At 42.0% G+C, this 23,921-nt stretch overlaps 1 protein-coding gene across 8 annotated transcripts in view; it reads left to right on the top strand.

Moving 5' to 3' along the window:
• Positions 1-23,921, top strand: part of ELAVL2 (ELAV like RNA binding protein 2) — a 178,905-nt gene that overhangs the window by 36,527 nt on the left and 118,457 nt on the right. Inside the window, exon 1 of one of the 8 annotated variants that reach the window (XM_045289211.1) lies at positions 2,226-2,288. The exons of the other annotated variants lie outside the window; for them this stretch is intronic. The gene's annotated coding sequence lies outside the window, so the exon portion shown is untranslated. Of the gene's footprint in view, positions 1-2,225; positions 2,289-23,921 lie in introns of those variants that run through there. 8 annotated transcript variants of the gene reach the window in all.

The following is a 23,921-nucleotide window of genomic DNA, read 5'->3' as shown; positions in this document are numbered from 1 at the left end:
ACATTGATCGCCTTTGGAAGGCTAGCTTTTTGTAATCTGAGCTCCTTCTGTAGCAGTACCTAATCGGTTCCCCATTGGTCTATTGCTTTCATTCTTCCTGATTGCTGAAATACTTTGCTCTTTAAAATTTTGTGTCTTGTAGAATTAGGAATCACTAGGAAACCCCAAAGCAAATGGGTATTCTTGCTTTGTGTGGTCTCCCACAACTTGGTGGGGGAAATGGTAAGATCTGGAAAATCATTAAAAAATCCTGATCTTTTACAATTGACGTATGGATTGTTACAAGAGCTGTAAGAACCCCCAATAAATGTTAAAAAAAAAATCCTGATCTTTATTTTTGTCAGTCTGCAAGGAGGTGGTAGTGCCACAGAGCAGGTTGTGAAGAGGAGTCAATATTAAATGATTGTTTAACTCTTGGAAATATTTTCCTGGAAATGCAAAATAGCAATAAAGCAGCTTTCAAGAAGGAGCACACCTCCTTTAGATGCCTTGTTTTTGTGCCACCTTTGTGATGAGCAGGATCCCTGGTGGCACAGTGGGCTAAGCATTGGGCTGCTAACTGGAAGCCGGTGATTAAAACCTACCAGCTGCTGCTGGAAACTAAGGATTGGTTTGGTTGTACTTTGCCATATAGGATCATGGTAAAGTTGACTCGGTGGCAGTGGCGTTTGAGTTTGGTTTGTAAGGAACAAAAGAATGCCTTGTTTTAAATATGTGGAATCTTGAGCTTCTGAATTTCATTTTAATACTCACAATTTAAAAAGAATCTCTCTGTTGTAAGATGTCCTGAATTTGACGTGAGTCCTGTCTTTGAGGGGTCATTTTACATGCTGTTGATAACTGTTATTTAAAATTCTGTCGTCTTGGGTTCATAAATTGTATAATACTGGATGCCTAGAGAATCATTATATAAGATATATATGGAGAGGCTTCAGAAAGTTCATAAAAAAATTCCATTATCTTTTAATTTCATTTCTCCATGAACTTTTTTGAAGCCCTCTAGTATTTGCCAACTTAATTAAGATTTGCCTATAAATCTTGAAATTTAATAAAAATCATTTTATTAGGAGCTCATACAACTCTTATCACAATCCATACATACATCAATTGTGTACAGCACATTTGGACATTCATTGCCCTCATCATTCTCAAAACATTTGCTCTCCACTTAAGCCCCCAGCATCAGGTCCTCATTTTTCCCCTCCCTCCCCGCTCTCCTGTTCCTTATGAGCCCTTGATAATTATAAATTATTATTTTGTCATATCTTGCCCTGTCCGATGTCTCCCTTCACCCACTTTTCTGTTGTGCGTCCCATAGGGAGGAGGTCACATGTAGATCCTGGGAATCCACCCTGGATTCCGTTTCCAGTTCCTATCTGTACCAGTGCACATCCTCTGGTCTAGTCAGAATTGCAAGGTAGAATTCGGATCATGATAGAGGGGCCGGGGAGGAAGCATTTAGGAACCAGAGGAAAGTTGTATTTTTCATGGTTGCTACATGTCTCCTCCTTGAGACCCCTCTGCAAGGGGATCTCTAGTGACCTCTTTGTAGCCGTTTAATAGCTTGATTTGACTACTCACTCACTCTGAAAAGGAGGAAGGTTGCTATTTTGAAATTCTAAAATACTAGCAATTTTTAAAACTTAAAATTGCCTTAACACCTTCTCTCAAATTCAAGGTTGAATATCCAGGGTTAGGATATGTCTTTTCACCTCTTGAAAAAAAAAAAGTTGTCCTCGTAAGCTTTTAAGAGCTCTGGCAGGACAGCTTGCCTTTTCTTTTGCAAAAGGGCTGCAGTACATGGTACATGTGTTTAAACAGTCAATCTGTCTTAGACAGTGGGTGGTTCTTTTCCCCTTGTGATGGGAAACTGATGGCCCATCCCTCTTGGGCACTTGGTGTTCCAGTAAATAAGAAAATGAGAAGATGGGAAACAGCCACTCTAGTCCCTGAGTGTTATACTGTCAATTTCCTTCCTGAATCCAGGTCCCAAATGGTAGCTCATTCCTGTTCACTTTCATGTAAAGCAGTTTGATTCTCTTGGCGTGCTAGTCACTGACACTGGAAAACCTCTGGGTGCCACTGATGAACAATGCACGTTGATTTGAGTGGGAGTGACAGAAGTGTTATAATCCTTTAACTTAGGTCTCTACTCTTGCGAGTCTCTACATCAAAACTACCACATACAGGTGAAGTCATTACAAGTGTCTGCACCGGTATAGTGTGTGCTAACTTACAAGGGAAGAGCTCTTGGAGGACTCTTATTAAAGAGGAGGAGAGATGTGAAGGTAAGCAAAGTTTACAATAGTGATGGGCATGTGTGTGGATCGAAGCTAGCTGAGTGAAGATAATAGCAGTTATAAAAGTATGGAGGTGGAATGTCTAGTGAATTGGAAAGAAGATGTTTGGGGGCGTTTAAAATAGGCACTCAGTGTGTTGAGAATCTTGATATATTGCTGTATTTTGTCACTTGGTGTAAATCAGTAAAAGTCCATTGTAGGTTATGAGGCTCAGTTATGGCTTTATCAGAAGAAGGTTGAAGAGACCCATGAAGTTCTTTGGAGGATTGATAGTAGAGGGCATTGTAGGCTTGAGACGAGAGCTGGTTGAACTTGGAAATCTGTACATTCTGTACGTGCCTCTCATGTAACTAAGCCTTAAGCACAGCATTGGATGTTAAAGTTCAGGAGGTAGTGATTTTCCTCTGAAAACTGTTTTGAATTTTATTTCCCTCATTCTCCCACACTCACCATTTATGTGGAGCTGAAGTTGTTTTCTGTGTTGTGGAAGTTGCCATTGACATGACTAAGTAGAGCATTATTTTCTGTTTTTAGGTGTCAACTGAACTCTGTTTTCTTCACCCTATTCCCAAAATAGAAAGCCTGGATAGGTTGAGATTTGTGATTTTTAAAAAAAATTCCTAAAATGTATTACTTTGATATAGTATGTTTCAATTTGGCTTGGCCAAATGTAATTTCTCTTTTACTAGATGGTACAAATTTCAGGTTTTGTGTGTGGTTTTTTTTAAAGATCTTTTTATATAAGCACTTGGCAGGTTACTGTGGTGGGGCTATAAGCCTGTATTGGGGGCAGGGGAGAGGGAGGAGAGGCACAGAGGCCCATAAACAGTCTCAGAAACTCACGGGGACAACTCTACCTTTTAGGGTTGTTTCCCCCCCCCCCCCTCTTTTGTCATAACCCCTTGGGATTGGGTAGTGTTTTTCAGTAACTTCTCTCTTCTGGCCTCCATTTACCCACATTTTTATTCATTTTTTAACTTTAATGTGCATTAGCTGAAGGTTTGTCCTCCACTTAGAAAGAGGAACCAGCAGTGAAAACATTCTAAATGTGTTAAAACAATGAAAAAGCAGAGCAAATGCAAGTGATGTTATGTTGTATTGCTACAACAAAAGTGGCACAGGTGAATGCCTCTTACCAAAGGGATTCATTCTCTCACAGGTTAGAAACCCCAATTCAGGGCCTCTGAGCTGTAGAGGACTGCTTTCTCTCTGCTCTGGGGGTTTTGTCTCCTTTGAGCGATTGGGAGGCCCTGTTTCTTAAAGCTCTCTGGGTGTGTTTTGATTTCCTGGCTCTAGGAGCTTGAGTGCAGGTACCCTGGGTCCAGAGGATGTGCTCTGCTCCCACTTCTTCTTTCTTGGTGATGCTAAGGGCTCTCCATGCTGCTCAATTCACACCCTTTTATGTCTTGCAAGATAATGTTGATGCAGGCCACATCCCAGGGGAAACATCTGACCAGGGCTGTGCCTTATGAGGGGAAGGGTGGGTGTTGCTCCCAGCCTGATATCCTTAACAGCTGATTGCATCCATTATAGTATAGTATAACGATATAATCATTCTCAACTGTTAATTGCCATCGGTACATAACTGCCAAACCACTGAGAATGAATCACAGCACAGTCAAGTTGAAATATTTTTCGGGGGATATACAACCTGATCTATGATAATGATTATGAGCCTATTTGACCTGGTCTGAGTTTTTGTGCATGAGAAATTGGGGAGAAAATGTTAGGACACTTGATAAAAAGGTGTGGTGGTGTAAGTGACCTCCAATGAGGGAGAAAGAGGCATCAGCACCAGCTGTCTCTCTCACTCTCCTCTTCTGGATTTCTTAATTGTAATAGTCATACAGAACCCCCCGTTAATACTCATAATTACTGGGTTTACTCAGGAAGTGGATTAGGGATGACTCAAATAACAGGAACAATTAGGGACATGGTTCTTTATCAGGACAGCTGCTCCTTCCCCTCTGCTGCCAGACCCCCCCTGGGTCAGTGCTATGACTGGAGTAAGTGCATTGTTCATGGATCTTCAAGTCCCGCTGCACCCTTCTGGCGCCAGGCTCCTGGTTCCTGCTCTTCCTACTGCTATGCTATCACCCCCTGCCGTCTGTATTACAACTCCTCTCTTTTCTGGGTCTAGGAAATTCTTAGCCCAGGGATCCTGGGCCCAAAGACCATCTTGGATGTGATAAAAAACATGTGAAACGGTTTACTGCATATTAGTTAAGTAGGCACAAGCAAGCCTGTGCTTACCTTTCTTATTGGGTGATCCATCCCTGCTAACCACTTCTATTTTATTTTCCAGCCTCTTGGCGCAAACTGCTTTCAAAGGCCTGTCTTTATGCTTTAAAAGCCACTTAACAGAACCCATATTATGGAGACATGTTCCTTTCGCCACATGTGTCAGGAGGTCTTGGCAATGTTTTCTCTGAATGCTTAAGTGCCTGTGCAGCTCATAGCCCTTGGGGCCTTTTAGCTTGGAGGACGTCAAGAGGTCAGGTGTTTATCATGGAACCTGTGATGTTTGTGTTGGAAATAAGAGATGTGGGACTTGGGGTGTTTTTGCTTTGCTTTGTGTATTTACCCAGAGCACGCATGTTCAAGTCACAACTATTTAATGATGTGCCCTGGCTTTCAAATAGAAAATGATCAGTGTGATCCTAATACATAATACAGAAAGCCAAAGCTCTGAGACAAGTGACTAATACTCAGCTACAATGGGTCATCTGTATGTTTATTGTATCTTTTGTAGCCATGGTGGTGCTGTCAGTTTCAGTTAATATATGAACTTCAAGCCCCCCCTCCCCCCCCCCAATCAGTGTTTGAAACCCACCAGCTGCTCCACAGGGAAGAAGTTGAGGATTTTGGCTCCCATATAGAGGGTTGCTATGAGTTGGGATTGTTGCAGTAGGTTTGGTTTTTTGTTTACCTGGCTTGCCTATTCTTTCCATGTTTCCAGGATAACCATCAGAGATCAGACCTTTAATGTCATTTACTGAGACTACCATGAAACTTAGCTTTGCTGAGGTTTATAGACATTGAGATTGAGTTGCGGGATGGGATTGAACACAGGCGGAAGCACATTATTCCAGTTCTGAGAGTCATGTTTATAGTATGTCATCACTTTGCTTGAAAGTGAATTCCAAGAGCAACTGATAGGCCTGTAATTGATCCTAAGTAGAAAATCCATCCCAAGACTGAGTGCATTTTGTGGTTCATGTGTGGATGCATACAATGGGAAAGGAGACATGTAGGCATCTGCGAATGTGGACTCGGTGCTTTGGTGAATATAACTCACTGGTCTGCCATCACTTTCCTACCATTTTTCACTAGCCAAAAACCAAAAAGTTCAAGATTCTTCCTATGACTGCTCCCTGGTATTCATTATAACTGTTGGGTGCACCCCCCAGTGCAAAACAAGAGCAGCAATAGGACCTACCACTACCAGCACCAACCCCATCCAAAGAATGAATAGGAGAAAATACATCTTTTTCCAGAAGAGTTCTTCTGACTCCATCTCCCTTACTAGAAACTTCTATTCTGTGTATATGAGAGAACTTAAATATTTGTGTTACCTTTTAAGACTATTTTACATGACTTTTTGAAGCCCCCTTCATATATCTTAAGGAATTATTATAATCACAATTTTCTCTTGTAAACTTTGGTTTTAGGCAACCTTGAATGTAGAAATCAGTGTAATTATACTGCACTCCAGAAACATACCGGTAATTGCCTCTACTGAGCATCCTACCTTTAATTGCTCAAAGCCCAAACCAAATCCTTTGCCGTGGAGTTGACTCCAATTCAGTAGTGACCCTGAAGGACCGAGTGGAACTGTTATCCCACAGTGTTCCCAAGACTGTAAGCCATTATGGAAGCTGATGGCCACAGATTTTTCCCTTTGAGCAGTTGGTGGGTTTGAACTGCTGATCTTTGAGTTAGCAGTAGAATGTTTAACCACTGAGACATCAAGATCTGTGTACACAAGAGAAGGAAGTTAAAAGAACACAAAGCTTAAAAACAACCTCAAATGTCTTTTTCTCATTTGGAAGCTATATAGTATAAAGATCTTGAAAAATAGAGGAAATTAGCTCATTTTATCTCATCACTCTACTTTTCTTCCATTTTGACTTTCCCTGTCCCTTCTGGTGATTTATATTTCTGGGGGATGGAGTACTATAACCCTAGTGATTTCAGGACACCACCATAATGACTAAGATGTAGTGTGTATATAACAAATTATTCGGGAAGCACTTTATTGCCATTCATATTGGGAGTTTAATGGTCACTTAGCCTAAAGAATTGCAGGCTAAGTGTGTAAGAAAATAGTCTAAGACAAAATAAGGTGTATGAAAATAGAAGTTAAATAGGAAGTCTTGTAAAATTTATAATTTGGCACATTCAGATTTTAAGTTGTATAGGTTATTTAAAAAATTTTTTTGTATAGGTTATTTTTGAGTAATTTTTAGATGTTTAACCAAATCCCATGGTTAGATTTATCTATTGCCTAAGCATTTTTGATACTAAGAATTCTGTTGAGGACATAAGAGAACTATTTAGCACAAAGATTTGTATTTAAATTAAGTAAATTGAACATGTAAGATCAATGGCCACTTAGGAAATGACAGTCACTTTCTGACAGGGTGGGGTGGGGGTAGGGGGCATATTCTACATTACCATTTAAGAAACAAAAAATCAGTTTCTTGTGGTTTCCTTTAACTTCTGGTTTAGAAGAATTAAAAATAGATATGGAATAGCAGGCTAAGATTCTATTCTACTTTGAGTCTTTAAAAATATCAAGGCTATCTAAAGATGTCATAATAAGATGGGGAATTGCAGTATTATTTTCTTATTGATAAAGTAGGAGAGGGTCTGAAAAAGGAGACAGGTTGATAATAGTGGCTGCAACAATGGGTTCAAACTTAACTATTGAAAAGAAGGCACAGGCCCTGGCAGGGTTTCCTTTTGTTATGCCCACTGTTGCTTTTGAGTCAGAACTGACTCCTTAGCGTCTGACAACCATTTTCTTTTGCCGCACTCCTCTTGGAATACAGGAGAACCCTGGCTTCTTTTCCCTTGGATTATCTCCTTTAATCCTTCCTGGAACCCACGGAGATGTAATTTTCCATTTCCTAATGTTAGAATGGTGAAACTTAGAAAGGGTCCCCTGAGCTTTGATTGCAACCACTACACCATGTCTACCACCTTTTCCTATTTTTAATCATTGCCTTTGCACCGCCTAGCCTTGTCTTAGTTCTGATCTCCTTGAAATTTACATCTTCTTTGCCATATTTGCTATAAAAATAATTTTGTGCCTGTCTTACCTATAATCGTAAGGTACCAATTTCCTAGCCTTGCATGTTGTACTTTTAGGAAAATAATTATTGTTTTGTGCCCTTTTAAATGTTGCCTGAGCAAACTCTACTTGGATGGACTTCCCCAACTCCGCCAACCCTCACTGATATTCCCATTGTTTTCCCCACAACACCTTTCCCTAATCTCTCAGTTGACTCTTGTCTGTTTCACACAACACAACTAATGTTGTTGTTGTTTTAGGAAGACCTCTTAGAGTGGCTAAACCCCTTGGTTTAACACTGGAATCAAATCAGGCACTACTGAAAAACAAACATCTGGGCCTAACAAGAGGTGCTATTTCATTGATCTCGGGTAATACAGATATTGGTGACTTTAACTTTTGAATTTCACCTGCTTATATATAGTGGTCAGGTAAGCATTGGCTGCTAGCTTCAAGGTGGGTAGTTCAAACCCATCAGCCCCTCCACAAGAGAAAGATGAGGTCGTCTGCTTCCTTGAAGATTTATAGGCTCAGAAACCCTTTATCGGGTCACACTGTGAGTCAGGATCCACTTGATGGCAGTAGGTGGTAGTGCAGTGTCTGAATCATCTGGATTTACAAGTTTTGTAGTTTGTGGCAAATTACTTACCTTTTCTAGTTCATTTCCTCACCTGAAAAATAAGGTTAAAATTACTCATTTTATTAAGCTGTTAGGATCAGCTCACACCCTGGCAAACCCTAAATTAAACTAATAATAGTGATAATTCTCACTCCATCCAATAACGATGCCCTTTTTTTTTCTCAAATGCTTCTTTCTAGCATTTGCCATCTTTTCGTTGCCTTATATTTCTTTTTCCCCATATTCCAATTCCTATCGATCTTTAGCAATTTATTTTTGTCACTGAGGTCCTAAATGATCGCATTCTATTGCATTCCAGCATGCACTTGAGTAAAAGTGTACCTCTTGTCTTTTAAATGTATTAGGTTTGAAAAGATGCTCCCAAGGTAAACCAAAAGGTTGTGTTGTTAATAGGTGGCATTAAAAATGTTGATTCCAGCTCATGTGACTCTACTCCAACACAATGAAACTCACCTGGTCCAGGGCTACCCTCACAATTGTTATGTTTGAGCTCATTGTTACGGCCATTGACTGTTAGTTCATCCCTATGAAAGGACTTCCTTTTTGTTGTTGTTGACCTTCTACTTGTGTGATGTACTTGAGACCAAGGTTCCCCAACTTGATTCTAAGAAATGTTCTGGCTGAACTTCTTCCAAGACAGAGATTGAGCATCAGCTGGAGATGGAGCATCAAAATGTCTTTGACTAGAGAAGCAAACTGGGTCACATGTGGGTGTCAGTTGAAATTTCGCTGGCATGACTTTTTAAAACACAGGTTTTTTTCCCTTTCGCACTAAAGACTATGATATTGAAACCCCTATGTTTTCCACTAATAGATTTTTTTGAACATTTAGTCATAGCTTTGCTTTTCTTCCCTTTTTTTGTTCTTCATAACATCTTTACCTGAGGTTTTAGTGTTCCTGCTCCCCAAGCTTCTTAAAGCCTTGGGGTGACTTTCTGAGTGAAACATTGCCTGTGATAGAGAGCAGCAGGGCAGGCCAAAACCAGCTGAAAAGGATAGCTGTGTATCTGTTTTTAAAAGATGGGTTGTTATTGAACGATACTTCTTTCTTTTTTAATAAGGGTGAAAGACTCTTCTGCAAAATTCCTGTTGTTACTCTTCTGATATGTCATTATTTTAGGAGCTCAGTGATCATTCATGTCTTATAACTCCTGGTGTGAAATAAGCATCCATCTGAGTCCCTTTCCTAGAATTGTCTGAGCTATATAGTTGGTCTTATTATAAATTTGATCTCTGCTGCTCACATCATTTTGAAAAAATTGGGTATCAAGGTTTTAATTTTCTTAGAGTTCCCTTTGGCTCTCCTGGTAGAAAATAGAATTGTGTCTTGAAACGGCTTTCCGTTTTCTGTTGCCTTTTTATTAGTGCACATGATGTGGGCTTTCAGGGCCATGCTTCTCGAAGGTGACTTTTATTTAGTAACAGAGATAAATGCGCTGTTACCGACACAAATGTTTCAGACGTCCTTGGAAAGCTTTAGAAATCCCTCAAGTTCAGCTCGCTTGAAACAGGCGGTGTTTAAAATTGAGTGTGGCATTAGTGAAGACCAGTCAGCTGTTCTTCAGTAGATCCATCTGCTTTCTGGGAGAATTACTCTTCAGGGTGACTTTGCTTGATGACCTCCAGGACACAAGGCTCTGGAATTCTCAGGGTCTCTGTTCAATTACGTGAATAGTTCTGGATAAGATACTTTCTAGTGAAACTCAGGTTCTCTCTTCCTTTAAGCAAAATTCCATAAACGGATATACTTTTCCCAACCAGGCGTCATTCCCAGGTTTGTCTTGTTAACTCGGCTCAGACTACAGCTGTTTATCCCGTTCAGAAGTGCCCTATATACAGCCTGACCTCAGTGTTGAGCAGCTCATTGGCAGAATAGTTCCTGGTTTCTGTGTGCTAGCTGACTAGTGTCTGCTGTGGGAATTTTCTACTAGGAAACATGAGCCAATGAGGGTTGAGCTACAATAACAATCTGAAGGGGATTTTCCCCCTTGATATTTTCATTTCCAAACTCTCATTCATTAATAAGATAGTGTAAGGTGAGGAAAATGTGATTACAGTCTGTGTTTCTCTGAATACATTTGATTTTCCAGGCTGTTATAATAACAAAGATCTTAAGGAAACATTCTGGAATACAGTTGAGAATGGGCATACATTCTTGGTTCATATTGTGCTTTGGTCTGTGTATGAGTATTCTTATTTGTGTTGCCAAATCGTAATCAGTGGTGTGAATGTATGACCATTTACTTTTGTACCTTCTTTTCAACTTTCTTTATAAGCATCTAAATTATTTTTATCTGTGTATTTCCTTGCTACTTTGGACGGTGTTGCCAGAACTTCCTGTTATTGGCTTTCCCCATTTCTCCCAACTCTTTGTAGAGGTGGGTTTTGGATGATTGGATTTCACAGGCAAGTGCAACAAAAACTACAAAGGTGGGAGCACTGACAGGCTTGCCTCAACCGTTTGTTGCTGACAAGGGGTGTTTTTAAAACCTGACATGCTCTCTACTGGATGCTTAAACACCCAAAGTGTAGGATGCTCTTCATTTTAGAAGAGAAATTGAATGAATTTCACTCTACTAAGAACTCACTCCTTTACTTTCTCCTCTTCGGAAACATTCGTCCGTTCTACCTAGCTGTGTGCTCAGCCCTTGTTTTCCCTGCAGAAACGAAATTTCCCTGTACAGTTCTCGCTGAGCTCTGACTCTCCAGATGGTGTTTTCTGGTGAAAATGCTAACGGGTGTTGAGCTGTCATGGGAGTTAGGACCTGAGATCAGTCTTGGGACATCCATTTCTTTCACTTGAAAAAACAGGCATGGTTGGGCCTGGGTGTTTAAGATCATTTTTAGGTTTTTGAAAACCTCTCAGTCCCACCCAGTCTTTAAGAGTTCTTAAAGCTCCGTCAGAGAGTTGCTGTTCCGGGCTGCCACAGGCTACCCACAGGCTTGTCTAGGATGGGATTCCTTGGATAATGGCTACCTCAGTCAGCATTTACCACACAGAACAGAGCATGCCTTGCAAGGCCATCTCCTCCAAAGAAGTGGCATTACACATCTTATTAAGAACGCTCTTTATCTTTAGGTCTTCACTCAGGTTGTGGCCCCCCACCCCCGTTCTGTCTCCATCTGTTAGCTGCCAGGCTTGGGCGCTGATTCATGGTGGCTTTAATGTGTAACAGTGAAACATTGCCTTGGTCCTGCCATTTGAGCCAATTGTTGTAGCTACTGTGCTAATCCATTGATCCCTGTGCCGCCCTGGTTTTCTTCATGGTGTGGACTTCATATTTGTAAACAGTGGTTTTGACTTTTTGTTTGTAACACCTGTCTTACGATAGCCTACGTGCCTGTTTATGCTCTGGACTCACAGTCCCAGTTTGCACGTAACAAACCAGAGCCGTTGTGTTGGTTCTGACTCAGAGACCCCTGTAATAGGGCAGAGTACTACTGCCCCACAGGGCTTCCAAGAGTGTAATCCTATATAAACCAACTTCCACATCCTTCTCCAGCACGTGTGGCTGGTGGGTTTGAATGGCTGACCTTTGGAATAGCAGCCAAGTGCTTTACAACTGTGCCACCAGGGCTCTTCCTGGTAGGCATTTATTGTGGTTGTATCCGTGTGTGGCTCATCCCTTTTGAACAAAGGACAACCAAGGTAACTGAGGGTAAGTGTGCTTTCTGTGTTCTGAGGCTGTCTGTGGTTTTCTTCTCACCTCTCCTTCCTCACACCTCTCACAGTCTTCTCTCGCTACCCAGATCGTGTCCTGCCTGTGCGCCGTTCTTTGCTAGACACTAAGTGGGGACTCCTCACCTGAGTCATCTTGAGTGTGCTCCCTGGGCTGACTGTGAAAGTTCACGTGTGTTCACGTGTTCATATGTGAGGCATGACTCCCCCGTCCCTGTGCTCTTTTAGTGATGACTTAAAACCTCTGTTTAAAGCTCTGTCTCAGAGGCTCCCCGGTCGGTGCCTTTCCTCCATGGTGAACTTCTCTTGTCAGCAGGTAGGCAGATGGCCACATCATCTTAGGTGTCCAGCCAGCACCCTGCAGTTTTGTCGCACTCCGTGTTTCCCCAGCGCTGCTCTTGCATTTGCTTGAGCCGCTTGATGGAAGCAGCTCCTGGTCTTGTTGCCTACTGTGTTTGGCCCTTGGATATTTCCTTGGATATTTAGGCTTACAAGCCAATTGCACTTTTGGCTCTTTTCTCTTTGAGCATCGAGATGTAACAGATGAGGTGAGGATAACTCTTTGGAGTGGCTTAGCTGGAATCGGCTGTCTTCTTTCACAGGTGTTGGAATAAGTATTTTGGTGTATTAATGCTGAGGGAGAACGTGTCAGAAGTCCTGGTGGTGTAATGGTTACATGCTCTATTGCTAACTGAAAGGTCAGCAGTTGGAAACCACCAGCTTCTTTGAGGGAGAAAGACAGGGCTTTCTGCTCCCCTGAAGAACTACAGTCTCAGAAACCAGAAGGGCAGCTCAGCTCTGTTCTAAAGCACCACTGTGAGTGGACATCAAGCTGATGGCAGTGAGTTTGATTTTTTGAGGGATGTGTTTGGGTATGTAGAAAAGGAAGGTGGGCTTTCCTCCTCCAGCAGATACTGTATATACTTGTGTATAAGCTGAGTTTTCAGCCCATTTTTAATGCAGTTTCTGTTGTAAAATTAGGTGCCTCTGCTGATATTCGGGCCGGCTTATACTCTAGTTTATACGGTATTTACTCATCTGTACCCCTGGGTGCTGTGGATAGTTAAACATGTTTGTCTGCTGACGGAATGGCTGGAGGTTACAGTCATGCACATTGGAAGAAAGCTCTGGTGATCTCTGAAAAATCAGCCTTTGCACACCCTGTGTAACACTTTTTTACTGTGATACACAAGGGGTCACCTCTGCTGGCAACAGGTGTGTTTGTTTTAAGTCTGGGGATCTCTGCAGACTTAACTGATCTCTCAGATGGGAGAGGGGTTGTGGGCAGCTGAGCTGCAGAGTGCAAGAGGAATGAAAGGCCTGACCGGAGCCGTGCACAGATCATCAAAGAAAACGGAGCTTCCTTCCTGCCAGCCCTGTATCCCCATCTCCGCCTGTACCCCAAGCGTTTGCTTTCATATTGTGTCGTAGACTTTTGACCAAACCCTGGTGCACAGTGCTGAGATTGAGGTGCACATTACTGTCCCTTGTTTAATAGTGAAGTTTTTTGATATGTTTATCTCTCTAAACATTTTTATGTTAAAATACTTGCATATGAAGGGGTTTCAAAAAATGTTCATGGAGGGGCTGTTCTATCATGCCCTATTATAGGGTTGCTACGAGCTGGCAATGACTCGATGGCAGCACATAGGTTATACTAAATTCTAGAATAAATGTGCCACTTTGTGTCTTTAAAATGTTTTGATCAAGAACTAGCTTTTGTGTGTGTGTTTAAATTTTTAGATAAATTTTCCATTCTGTGACATTTCTGACATTTTTATGCAAATCATGGAATGTAATAAAAATTTCAAAACAAAAAAAATCGAAAGATTCCATCATTATTTCCATATTGGAAGCCCCTCCCAATCTCCCCACCCCATCCCTCTATTCTTTTATGCTGTGGTAGCTTAAGCTTTTGGTACTTGGAACTTAGTATAGGATAGTTTCTGGCAGATATGCAAATAAGTTGAAGGTGGGGAAAATGACCGTTTGCATCCTTGAATAAAGTACAGCATTGGTCTTTTTGCAGGAGTAAGTTTGTGTCCATCTTTGTCCTTAGAAGTTCTGGTTAATTGTGGCACTCGAAAGTTCCCTGGATGGGGTAACAGTTGGGTTTCTAACCACAAGGTTAGTGGTTCAAACTCACCAGCGTGAGACTGATGTGGCACTGTCTGCTTCCATAAAGATTTACAAAGCCCCAGCAGCCCTACGGAGGGTCACTGTGAGTTGGGAATGACTCGGAGGCAGTAAGGAGGGTGGCAGCTGAACTTAGCATGGATGAGAAATGGGCTGGTAGAAGGGAGAACAGGAGAGCAGAGAATTTCAAGAACAATACCCTCCTTTGTATAGTGTCATATTTTTGTAAGCAGTTCTTTTCATCAGTTTAATGTAGTTCATTGGCCTATTTGTTTACCTGAACACTATAACCCCAAATAGCCTATGGTGCATTCCTATGCTGGCATATGTTGGGTCACATGAAGTTGGGGTTTCCTATTTCATTTGTGTTTTTTTCTTGTGCGTGTGTGTGTGTGTGTAGTTATTATTCAGTATTAATGCCAGATATTTGACTACTCCTATATCACATTATAATAGTTTCAGAGGAGGCAATCAGCCTCAGTTGTGTGCTAGGGTTTGCAGAGGGTTATTAATACACTTCACATTTAAAACTACCTCCTTACCTCATGATAAAGATTTGGACTGGATGTTCATGGGACACATTTTTTAGTTGGAAAATTACCAAGGGTTCTGAGGGGGGGGGAAATCAATAGAATTAAAAAACTCTTTAACCTTCAAGATTTGTACATTCATTTGAATGGCAGAACCTGCTAATTTAATGTGCGCTATAAAACCTTCAGTTTTGAATTCCTATGGATTTTTTTTTTTTAACAGTAGGGATGGTCTCTGGGTGAAATTAGGAAATTTTCAGTGCTGTATATAGCTTTCTGTTCAGGGGAATCTTTAAGAGGAACCACTATTATGAATTGGGTTGTTTAGATCTTTATTTCTAGAGACATTGTAATTGGAAGAATGGTGAGTTAATTACCTCACAATTTTAACACAATGGTAGTTGCTCTGATATTGCCAAGTGGACCTGAAAGGCCACAGTTGCAGACTTTCAGACACTGAGAACAAAATAGCAGCTTCCAAGGTGTGGGAGACTGCATGTGAGTGGAGTTTGAGTCTGAAGCCTGCCTATTAGTGTTAATTCTGTCAAACCAAAAATCAAATCCACTGTGGGTGAATTCTAGCACATCCAGACCCTATAGAACCCCCCATAGGGTTGCCAAGGCAGCAATTATGAGAGCACACTGCCACATCTTCCCCAGCAGAATGGCTGGTGAGTTTGAACCTTTTTTACACGTTTGCAGCTGAGGGAGTGCTTTAACCACTGTGCCACCAGTTCCCTTCACTCCTCCCCCTTCTCACACACCCCCTGCTGTGAGCACCCTGTCTTCATGAGGACTTGCCCTCTGAGAAGGTTGTTGTCCAGCCAGCTTGTCTCGCTGCTGCCCATGTATCTTGTTTCTGATGGAGGTTTTCACAACGGGGAGTTTGAAACACGAGGCCACTGTTTTCTTCTGTTCTTACTCTTTTCTACTTCTCAGATGGAATTTGTGTTATACCAGGAAGCAGTGTTTAGGGAGTTTGATCTTAAAATTTGTTTATATTAAATCAGGGCTTCTTGTATAATGCAAGGTGATTTTTATCTTTGTATGCATGCTGCCGCCACTACCACCCATATCCTAGGAATAAAGCCTTTAATATGGCACACACACACATACACACACACCCAAATCAAAATGTTTAATTCAGTTTGAATTCAGCATTCTCTCTAACCCTTAGAAGGGGCAGAATCTACTGAATTCTTGTGGACAAATAGTTTTCTAGGCCAACCTCAATTTGCAAAACATGCCTACATGAATCTCATTATTGAATCATCTAATATACATGGGCCAGTCATGTTTGTAAATATAGTAACATTGATTTGTTGACTTTTCCCCTTGATTTGTTGAAATATTTCCTTAAAAGACTACATCTGAAATGAAATTTCCTGAGTTAAGGTTAAGATGATGTGTCAAAAACAGTAGGGTTAATTCACCTCACCCCACTCACCCTCCCATTAATAGTGTTTTTGTTTTGTTTCTGTAATGAAGTTTTCAAGCATTTTACACTGAGTATTCTCCAAACAATGAGCCCAACCGGTGTGTGTGTATACATACGTACATATACTGGGCCTTGTGGTAGGAACGATCTCTGTACTCTCTGACGGGCTTGACTTTTAGGTCATGACACTTTACTACCTAGTCACAGGGCACCTGCTGTCTCAGCTCTGGGATTGTGTACTTTGTGGCTCCATCATTCCAGTCATAATCTGTTTTTTGTTGAATGTGAAATTTCCAAATTGCCAGTTTTCAATATTGACTGCTACTAATTAAATAATATTGTCTAGACCAAGTAACACACGGTTGCAGATTAAAAACACCCCTGGCTTCTGCTTATGATCGCTGCCTCAGGGCCCTACGGAGAGTTGTAGGCTCGGTCATTTCTACCTGCTGGGTGGCTTTTCCTCTTAGAGGCGCAGATGTGGTCATTATGAGGTTATTGCTGGCTGTTTTTTGGGCATGTTTCAGTTTTCCCCTTTCAGATGTGAAAAAGCCTGTTGTTATCCTTCCGTTTTATTTCTGGTTTTACTCTCAGTGGCCAGCACGGTCTTCTGTTTGTTTGAACGCACAGTACTAGAATTATGAAGACTCTGCCTGTCATCCTCTACCCCTAACCTACCCCATCCTTCTTTCTGCTGACCAGTCTCCTTTGAGTCTTGCTCACTGGGCCATGAGCTATGCTGCAGAAAGTGGCTACCTCGCTGCTGCTGCTCCTGTTGGCCGTGTTTGTTATGTCTTGATATATGTGCCACCAATCTTGACAGATAAATGGGGAAGAGTCATTTCTTTGCATTTTATTCCCATCTTTAATCTAGGAGGCCAACTGTCTTTTGAGTCTCTTGAGTCAAGATATATGGGTCATTTTAAGTTAGAGTAAAAAGGTTACTTTGGTGAAATAACACTGTCTCAGCCAGTGATGCATAGCAATTGTTTTTCTTCATTTGATGACAGTGAAATTCTCCCTAATGAGTGTTCCAATGCAGTGGAAGTTTTCTCCAGTATGAATTTAATGACTTTGCTTCAGCCTCCTTTGCTTTTTCTCACTGCTTCTTGGTGTTCTAGAAATAATGCATGGACTCATCGCTGGACACAGTGCCAAGGCCATGTTGTAGCCTCTGGGTTCCAGTCTGATTGAACAAGGCTCTCCCAAAGCACTGTGGGTATGGACAGACAGGGTATAGGAAAGTGATGTTTCTAGACTATTCTTCAATTACAGTGATGATTCTCAACCAGAAGTTGGCCTTCAAAGAACTTGCAAAAAACCTGTATAGAACAGAATGCACTTGAAGAGATTTCCACACTGAGTTTAAGAGTAAGAAATTTGGATGCCTTGTCAGAGGCCCCCATCCCTTTTGAAGAATGACGAGAGAGAGGGTCCTCTTACTCTAATCCACCTGAGAGTTAAGTGGTAGATCATGGTGAAATTCTTGAGTTTTCAGGTTTACCTGAAGAGAAGTGCAGTGTTTTGTTTTGTTTTTTAAAGATCTTTTTATTGGGGACTCTTACAGTTCTTATAACAAACCATGCATCAATTGTATCAAGCATATCTGTACATATGTTGCCATCATTTTCTAAACATTTACATTCTGTTTGAGTCCTTGGTATCAGCTCCTCTTTTTTTCCCTCCTCCGCCCACCCTCCTACCCTTGTGAACCCTTGATAAATTATAAATTATTATTATTTTCATATCTTACGCCGACCCCTGTCTCCCTTCTCCCACAGTCTCTCACCCCATTTTCTCACCCCATTTTCTCCCCTACCCTTCTGGTATCGCTACTCCCATTTCTGTTTCTGAGGGGTTTATCTGACCTGGATTCTGTGTGTCCTGAGCTCTTATCTGTACCTGTGTACATGCTCCTGCCTAGCCCACGGTGAAAGGAAGGATTGGGGTCATGATGGTGAGGGGTGAGGAATCCTCAAGGAACACTGTGTGTTTCATTGGTGCTATACTTCACTCTGGTTGACACAACCCTCTGTGAGGGGATGTCCCATTATCTCCAGATGGATTTTGGGTCTCTGCCAGAATTGCAGTCTTAACTGACTGATGTAGTGCATAGTAGGTACTTTCTAAAAGTCTTGTCAATGATAAAAGGCTATGTATATACAACCATGTAATTTACAGGCTAAATCTATTGTACTTAAGAGAGCATCATGTAAACTCTAGGGCAGTTGCTTTCCATGTACGGTGAAGTTGTAAAAAGAAATGGGGCGGCAGTCCCAAGTTGGAAAAACTTCAAACTGCTGCTTCGCAATACCAGATTTTCACAGTGAAATAGAAATCCATTTTGATGTGAAGCACAAACATGATCTCCTATTATTCTCTGGCGTTTTAAGTTCCGTGAAGCGAAATGCTTCATTTCTGCTCAAATCCAGTGACTTTGCCCTCTTACCTTTTCGTGGATAGCACAGTACTTAGCACAGGTCACCCAGATGATGGTTATTCCTGGCACTGTGTTCTGAACAGCTTCCTTGCACGCCTTTGACTTTCTTTCCAGGGATTTTTCTTCCTCTGGGCTCAAGTGTGTTCTGAAGAGGCTCCATGAGGGGGTGGAATATGAGTGTAGCTGTATGCCCTTGTTTTTCCAGCCTCCAGCAACAGGACCAGGCACCTCCAGTGAGTCAGAGATGCCTGTTTTTGGTGTTATTCTACACACTAGTCATTGGTCTGGTTTTCTCATGTGGGTGAAGGGGTTTGCTCCTTTTAAATTGGGTTGTGATGACACTAACTACACCTGTTTACTCTTTAGCCATTCCGTCCTGACCTTTGCTTTTTAACAGTGACTTGTAGATAAGAATTAAGCATCACAGCATTACCACCACCCCCCGCCCCCCCCACATGTATATACATGGTGGGTGAACTTTTTGATCCCCCTCAAAATGTGTGTGTATGGTTGTGTGTATACATCGCACACATAGACTGAATCTGCATGGAGCTTGAATTTATTGTGCAGGAGGTAGGGAGTACATTTGGAAAGGGGTGTATGTGAGTGTTAGTGGTGGGGCTTGAAGCTTTACTCTGGGTCGAAATCTGTAGCTGTTGGGTAGACTCATCGTGACATAAATTACAGAGTCGAATTTCTCTCTAGGGTTTTCATGGCTGTGACATTTTGGGAGCAGATTGCACACCTTTTCTTTTATGACATCTGGGTGGGTTTGAATCAGCAGTCGTTAGATTAGTAATTGAGGACAAAGCATACATGTCATCCAGGTACCTTACTAAGATGTCTTCTTTCACCTTTAAAACATCACTGGATACTTGTGTTAACAGGCTCCTCCAAGTACATAAGGCTGACACAGAAAGTTTCCCAGTAGAAGACTTGGTAGGGAATCCAAAGTCACATGGAAAAATTGATTGGGACACGTTCCTCACTTACTGTCTTGAGTAGAATTTGCTGACCTTTGTGTTCTTTATTTTTATGGACCTCTGTTCATATGTAAATAGCTGTTGTGGTATAGGGAGGTTAAGTGTTGAAGTGTTAACTGCTAGGTCAGCAGTTCAAACCCACCACCCGCTCCAAGGAATGAAGGTGAGGTGTTTTATCTCACCCTAAAGGGTCTGTATGAGTTGGAACAACTCAGTGGCAGTGGAGTTTTGGGTTCATATTTATTGCTGAGAAGACAAAGGTGAGTGGGCTCAGAGGAGCAGGGAAAGGTGGTTTGTGAGTGTGTGTTGGAGGGGCTGAGGGATAGTGGTGGGCATGCTAGGGAGAGGTAGCTGGGAGGCCAGTCAGGTACTGTCACTTGGATTGAGCTGTTGCCTTGTGGGCAAGAGGGAGTCAGCCTTGCTCACAAGGTCCTAAGGAGAACATTTTTTAGACAGATGGCTGTAGCCATGCAGTGGAATGTGAATCAGAGAAGAATTCCTGTAAGTACAGAAGACAATTGGGAGGCATTGGGTGGAGTCTCAACCCTGGATTCAAGCTTCATTCTCTCTTAGCTGTATGAATTCCTGGTGTTTTGTTCTGTAAGTAGAAGACTAGTATAAGGCTTATAGGCATGGCAGGATTAAATAAGATACTGTGAAACTACCTAGCATGGTGTCTAGCTTGGAATATAGGGAATTACCAAATACTAGCTAATGAATTCTGGTGGTGCAGTGGCGTAAGTGCTTCGTTGGTAACTGAAAGGTCTGCATTTCAAACCACCAGCACCCCCCTGGACATAAAGAACTGGGGATCATCTTCTGTAATGGTTTAAATGCCTAGGAAACCCTCTGGGGGGCAGTTCTGCTCTTCCCTGCTGGGTCACTGAGTCAGAATCGATCCATGGCACACAGCACTAACACCAGAGCCTCTGTTTCTCTCCCCTTTTCCTTACCCCCTTTAGTTGTAGATTTCATTAAATTCCACTATTAAGAAGCAGCTCTGCTTAGTCTTTCTTGTACCAGAAGATTTCTAAATCCCGTGGAGAGTGCAGTTGGATCCCTTACTAATTTTCTTTTGATTAAACATGATCTTAAAACCAGAGTTAGTGTAGATTTAGAAAAATAATGCTGACAAATAGATCATTTGAAGAAACACTGTAGGTGACTGAGGGGCTTCCCATGGATGTGTGGGTGGGTCCATTCCCATCTTGGTACCATGTGATAGGTCTTAAAATGTACACTTTTTTAACAATGTCAACTCCCATGAACATCCATGCATGGGACTTCTTCCTGACTTTTCTCCCTGTATTGTGAATATTATATTGGAAGAGAAGTAGGGGTTGCCTGGGTCATCTTTGACATTGCACAGCATAAGGAATAGGGAAGTGTAGTAATCTCTCATCATAAATATTAAAATTCTGGGAGGCTGGCCATGAAAAGACTTGGAGTTAGGATGGAAGTTATCCGCACTTTTTGAGTGGTGGGTGGGTATGGGCGAGAGCAACCTGTGCTTCTCAAAGTAAGGTGAATGTGTTAGTCTGGTAGACTAGAGAAACAAATCCATGGACACACGTGTATAAGAGTTTTATATACAAGAGGAATTGAACATTGAGAAAACATCCCAACCAAGTCCAGTCCAAGGCCACAAGTCTGCTATTAGCCGATGTGTCCCGATACCAATCTATAAAGTCTTCTGCAGACTCAGGAAACATGCAATGAAGCCAAATGCAGGACGATCACAAGCCAGTGAGTAGGAAGTCTTTGGGTCCGGTGGCATTGTAAGCATCTCAGTGCTGGCAGGGGTCCCTCTGTGGCTTCTTTGGCTTCCGAGGTCTGGTTGCGTGCATGCGGCTTGTTTCTGCAATGTCTCCCAGAGAGTAGCAGAGAGAGAGGTGTCTTCCGCCTCCAAAGAGGAAGTACCAGATTACCCAGAAGGCCATGCCCACACAGAAGTCTCATTGGCTATCTCCAGATTGACAGCCTAGACTCCACCGCTACACTCTTAATCCTTAAATTGACACCAGATTAAGTGACTGTCACAGTGAATTAAAATAGATAAGGCTATAATTTTAATGGAAACAATTCATTGGCACACCCTATATGTTGAGTCTTTGGTGGTTTGAGGTTAAAAATTTCAACATTTCAAACAAATACTCTTACCCTTTAAGTGATTGTGTTATGCTAACTGTAGTTCTTCATGGTATCTACTTGAGTTGATGGTCCTGATGGGAAAAGTCAACATAATGCACTTTCTGTGCCCCATGGTCCCTTCTCATGTGACAGTGCTCCCAGCACTGCTCTGCAAGTTGTGTCGCCCATTTGGACCAGGGGGTGGAGAGACAAGGTCCTAACCTAGAAGATGGAAAAACAAACTCCTCTGGGAACTTTTTAAAGGTGACATCTTCGTTTGTCCAACAGTGAATCCTAATACTTAGCGCTTTGTTTTGGTATTTGTGGGTGCCACGGGGGTCAGTGTTTGACCCTTCCCTCCCTCTCCAGTGGAGCTTCAGAGGCTGTCTGGCTTGTCACAGAAGCAGATCACCAGGCCTTCTGTAGAGCAACAGGCTTGAACCTCTAGGTGCGTAACCTCTGTGCTACCAGGGCTCCTTGCTTTGTGTTTAGAGTTCGTAAAGTATTTTGGCACTTAGACATAAATCCCAAACAACAACACAAAACGGTCAAACTTCCTGTCATCAAGTTCACTCCAACTCACAGTCACCCAATATGGTTTTCAAAACTGTGAATCTTTCTTTACAGGTGCAGGCAGCCTCATCTTTCCTCTCTCAGAGAGGCCGGTGGGCTCAAATCACTATCTTTATGGTTAGCAACCTTATTCAGTAAGAAGTTACAGTCTTGGAAACCCATAGGAGCAGTTCTGTTTTGTCTTACAGGGGAGCTATGCGTCTTTACTTCAGTGGTATTAAAAGTGGGCTGCCTGGCAAAGGAGAAAAGTGCACTTTTGTGCATCAGATGGTCAATGGTCACTGACAGGTAACCTAATGCCTTGATTTATTAGAGACAAGGTAGAGAGAGGCTAGAGAGGGACTGGATTTAATGTGTCTTCTACAAATGTAGCACGGTGATGGGTTCTGAGTGGCCTTCTAATATGTGCTTTGCAGTGTTGACTCACATGTATTCTTAGGCAGCAGATGAATCAGCAATTACCACCTCCCTCATCAAGCCCTCCCCATTGGAATGTGGCTAAAGACAACATTTCAATTGCATGCAAATTCTTACCCTTATTTTTTTCACCCTTGAAATGTAATTAAATAACTTGTTGCTTAATCAATGAAAGAAGTCACAGACTGACCTAGCAGCGTTTGCAGCTGGGATGTACCTTCAAAGAAAACGGTCTTTTCAGGAGGGAGAGATAGAGGTAGAGGTGAATCAAAGGAAAGAAAATATCTTCTTTAATGTGAATCATGTTTTTTAACAGACCCCAGTTTCCCAAATGAAATAAATTATTTATACTCATTTTGTTAATCCAAAGCAGTTACATCTCAGGCATCTTGGGTTTGCTCATCATCCACAACAAAAATAAACTTGGATTTCACAGGCCAGTGTGGTTAGATGAGGGTGATACACCAGTCAGGGAGGAAGTGTATCTTCTGCCTTGACCTGAATGGTAGAGTAGCTAGCCTCACAGGAGCCTTCCTTGTCTGCTCTTGATGATTGAACAAGGGGAGAGTTCTTGCATTGCTTTCCAGAGGGTATTCTTGCGTTACAAGGTTCATACATCCCACTGGTATAGTTTGTTGAGTTGATTGAGACCCCTGCTCAACTTTTGAGTACCCCAAGTCACAGCAAGCCTATAGGACAAAGGAGAACTGCCTCATAGGATTTCTCAGGTTTTAAGTTTTTATGGAAGCAGACTGCCAGCCTAGGAGTCACTGTTGTGTTCAAGCCACCAATATTTTGGTTAGTAGCTGGTCACCTAACCACTGTGCAATGAATGGCTCATTTTCTGAGCTGTAATGGCCCCATAGGAAGGAGTAGAACTGCTCCATCAGGTTTCCTGAACTCTAGTCTTTACAAGAGCAGGCTGCCAGTTTTTCTCTCCAGCAGAGCATCGCATGGGCACCACCAGTACACCTGTGTCCTAGTGAATAGTCTGTCAGTATTGAAGCTCTACTGAAATGTTTGTAGCCTCCCAATCTCATTAAAGGAGCCCTGGTTATGTATTGGTTACACGTTGAGCTGCTAACCATAAGGTCTGCAGTTTGAAACCACCAGCTGCTCTGAGGGAGAAAGACTATGCTAGTAAAGAGTTACAGCCTCAGAAACTCACAGGGGCAGTTCTTCTCTGTCTTGTAGGTTGCTATGAGTCAGCATAGACTTAGTGGCAGTGAAGTTTTGTTTTGTTTTAACCCCATTAAGGCAATAGTGGATTTTGTTAGTCTCCTTTGATGGAATCCTAGTGTAGCAAAGAATTAGGAGTTCATTGGCTAATTGAAAGAAAAGTTGGCAGTTGAACCCACC

Source organism: Echinops telfairi, unplaced genomic scaffold (assembly GCF_000313985.2).
Source record: "Echinops telfairi isolate 266 unplaced genomic scaffold, ASM31398v2 ScPeMD7_25;HRSCAF=90, whole genome shotgun sequence".
In the NCBI taxonomy this organism is placed as follows: domain Eukaryota; kingdom Metazoa; phylum Chordata; class Mammalia; order Afrosoricida; family Tenrecidae; genus Echinops; species Echinops telfairi.
Note: the sequence above shows the minus strand (reverse complement) of the source record. Positions and strands in the feature narration are given on the sequence as shown.